This window comes from Pinus tabuliformis, chromosome 3_2 (genome assembly GCF_031772625.1).
Source record: "Pinus tabuliformis cultivar Carrire ecotype Pingquan chromosome 3_2, CPIR1, whole genome shotgun sequence".
In the NCBI taxonomy this organism is placed as follows: Eukaryota; Viridiplantae; Streptophyta; class Pinopsida; order Pinales; family Pinaceae; genus Pinus; species Pinus tabuliformis.
The window spans coordinates 752,274,999-752,278,860 of NC_142302.1; the positions used below are offsets into that span (position 1 = coordinate 752,274,999).

General features: G+C 34.9%; 1 pseudogene; it reads left to right on the top strand.

Annotated features, from left to right (window-relative positions):
• Positions 1-1,226: 1,226 nt before the first annotated feature.
• LOC149182780 (RGS1-HXK1-interacting protein 1 pseudogene) lies at positions 1,227-2,232 on the top strand (annotated as a pseudogene).
• The last annotated feature ends 1,630 nt before the right edge of the window (positions 2,233-3,862 follow it).

Here is a 3,862-nt window from a genome sequence, read left to right on the forward strand (position 1 = left end):
AAATGAAGGTGAACTGTCATGAAGAAACCCAACACTATGGAAATGGATGGGCTTTGAGTAATCTAGAATATGAAAGGACACCTCCTTGTCATATACAGGACCAATTTTGTGCTTGTTGTTGTCAAGCTCTTCCCAAGGTCTGATGATTGGCTTGGGAAGTATAGGCTAAATTGCTTCTTTTGCATGCAAATCTACTCTTCAACTGGGGATTGAATGTGAATCAACCTCAAATTTACTGATTTCACCATTGTTGGTTGTTGATGGATGTTTGTCTCAATGTTCTGAACAAAAACAGGTTCAAAATGATGACTCCACTGTTGTAATTCTGCTTGTTGAAGCTGAGATTCAAGCTCCAAAAAATCTATTTTTTCCTGTGTATTCTGCAGACATGTTTGAATGTCAATGATAGTGGTTTTGTTGATTTCGACTTTGTTGTCAACAGTGGACACGATTAGATTCCCAATAACTCCAATAATCCATGAATTTTTGTCATTATTCAAACAATTCAAGTCAACAAATGACCACAAATGTACTTGTAAAGGCAGATAGCTAGCAATTTTAAATCTGCCCAATGATAAGAGGAAAATCCACTCAAATCCAATCAAAGAAGGATAATCCCATTACTATTTGAAGACTCCTCTCAAATTCAAAGCACAAGAAACAATGTCACCATAAACCTAAAGACCACTCTTAGCTTGGACCACAAAATAACAAAATAATTGGTATCTAGTCTTTCCAGATCACACCATAATATTGAAGGTCATGCAGGGTGTTTCTTAAAGAAACTACTTATTTTGTAAATGCAACCAAACTCTGGTGATAATTGCAATGCCTCATGAACATGAATCAACTCCAACATACATCATATACCATATCCATCCACGTATTAGAGAGCACATATATTAACATACACAACTTAATCCAAAACTTCAACATCGACTTACAAAGCTTCATCATCATACACATAATACATCAACACATTCCAAGCTCATTAACAAGTTTTGAATAGTATGTATAGCAACGCTCAACCCACATATATGAAGCACCATTCAACAATGTATTCATAGGTTCCAAACAAGTATGGTATTAGTCATTCAACGTTCCATTCAACGTTGTGTCAATGATCTATGTCTTCACAAGAATAAATGTTGCATGACCATAATCATGAGGTAGGTGAGAATACATGTTGACCAAGTCTTGCCTTGCACTTGTGAAGTGTCTAAAGGATGTCGATGAGCTCTGAAGAAGGGATTGTGAGAAGGCTCAAGGAAAAGGAAGTTGAACACGAGGAAACTTTCATCCACTTGCACTTCCTACACCACTTGGACAGAACATAGTCTTGTTGCGTGACCAGTAGTCACTTCAATGCAGTGATTTTAAAGAGTTTGTTCATGAGAAAAAACAAAAAACCATTGTTATCTCTTTCTCACCTTGTTCGTTACATGCAGGCCGGAAAATTTGAAAAACTCAGAAAAATAGCCTGTCACCGAACATGTTCCATCTGCCCCTCCTCCAATTGCAGCTGTAACAGAAAGCGAGAGCGTAGAGGTTCCATCCAGAATTACTTAAGGAAAAAAATGAGGGAACAGACTGACAGAAATCTGAGGTGGTGAAGCCTTGGCATGTCTATACAATGGAGCAAGCCCAAGAACTAAAGAAAACACTGGTGAAGTCCACCGACTCTATGCTTCAATCCAAGTTGGGGAATTGCAAGCAGTTTCTATTGTTCATTACAGAACAATGATGGATTATTTACCAAATCTAAGAAGCCAATATAGTATCTACAAAGAGGCTTTCTTTGGAAAACTCAAAGAGGGTGCACTTATTGCTCATGAATACCCATTATCAATACGTACTATAGCTTCTGGCATTGGTCTTATTGTAATGAGAAGTCCAAGGAGGTTTTTATTTCATCGTACCATTGGTCGATTCCAAAGTGAAGAGCCTTTTCTTGCAAATGCAGAGAACATGGTGAAGGACTTCAGACAATCAGTTGAGCTACTGAAGAACGAAAGCAGAAATTTGCAGGAGAGGGAAACACTTGCTGAAGAAGAGATGAAACGGGGTCAAATAAAGCTCAAGAATGCGAGAAATCAGATTCAGAGTCTTGTGCGTTCTGTGTACAAAACTGAATCTCAAGCAACAGGTCGAATGGATAGTCTCAGAGAAATTCCTGGAAGGGAAGCATTAAAGCTTCGTGCAGATGTTGCGTCAATGGCCTATGAGGTTTAAAAAACAGAGTTATTAAATGTGGCATCTCTACGCATTTCATTTCAGCCATCCACTTTGGTTTTCTTCTCAACAATAATTGTTATCTGACAGGACACAACAGTGCATGTAAAGGAATGGCAAAGTTCAAGTGCGCAAGAGCATTAGGTTTCCAAGGAAGATAAAATGCCCAAGCAGAGCATTTTTACTCATTCTTCAATGCATTTTAGCAGTATGGTTATCAGCCCAACGTAGAGGATAGAGTATAATGGCTTTTGTCAGACAACAAATTTGAGTGGAGCATTAGGATCCCTATGGACAAGCGCACAATGAGAATTCTCAAGTCCTGACATTAAAGATAGAGACAATATGGCAGAACTGACAAGCACAAAGATGCCATAAAACCACTGGCTCAAACAAGATTGAGCAGGTTAGGAGCATACCTGCTCTGATACCATATTAAACCTGGATAAGATAGGAAAGGTAAATCACTAAATTGCATTTACTATTAGCATAGATGTAGATTTATAAGACATTCTTGTGTCTATTGGATTCATCTTCCAAAGTCTCTTGGGCTCCCTTTGACTGTCCAACTTCCACACCTTAACCCTTAGCGGATTAGGTGTCCAATAGAAATCACATGTTTGATAGGTGAACTCTTCACAATCGAAATGCCTCGGGGGTTTTTAAGGGTATTAAATCCATATATGCAATCAAAAAACCAGTTTAAACAATACAAATCAAGATTTGGCCACATTTTTCTTGTTGAATTCAAATACTCCAAAAAGTCCACTTACAAACTACTCATTTTTACACAATGGTAAAATCTATCATAATTCAGTCCTCAAACTGGTAGTGGGGACAACCATCATTAATTGTTATCTCCACATGCAAGTAGACTCATCATTATTATTTAAAAAAAGCATACCACATGTAATTAACATGGTCAGTAAATCATAAATGATTAACCTGCTTCCTTACCTCCAAAAAAAACCAACTCTTAATCTAAAAAAAACTTTTAAAACATAATCAAACCCATCCTTTTACATAAACCTAAAAAATATTTAATTTATTTTTTATTCAAAAATATTGAAAATAATTTTAATAATTTACAATTTTATAAACTTGCAAAAAAAACAAACAAAACTTTTTCTGATATTTAATTTTCAAAATATATGTTTAAAAAATGAAATAAATAAAAAACAAAATGAAAAATAGGTCAACAACTTTATAAATATATATGAAAATGAAAAATGTTTTTCTTTTCTAAAATTGTGTCATGCATAGTGCTTCCTCTACGGTTACTAGGTTACTATGATGGGGCATTGATTAAACTCAAGTTTATTTTTTTCCTTTAAATTAATATCATTACTTTTATTTATTTTTTATATTTTATTTTTATTATATTATTAAATCATTTTAATAAATTTTAAATATATAATTGTGATAAGGGTGGTTAACTTTCACTAAGATTAATATAGTCTATTGAACCTTAAGAAAGTAATTGATTAACCGAGATTTTTTAATATTTTATCTTTATGATAAAAAAGAAGGGAGAAGCATTTTGATATCACTGTAGTTTTGTTGACATAATAAGTCAAGAAGGTTGGTAGAGGAGAACACACGTGATTACTGGTGGAGAAATCCAAGATAA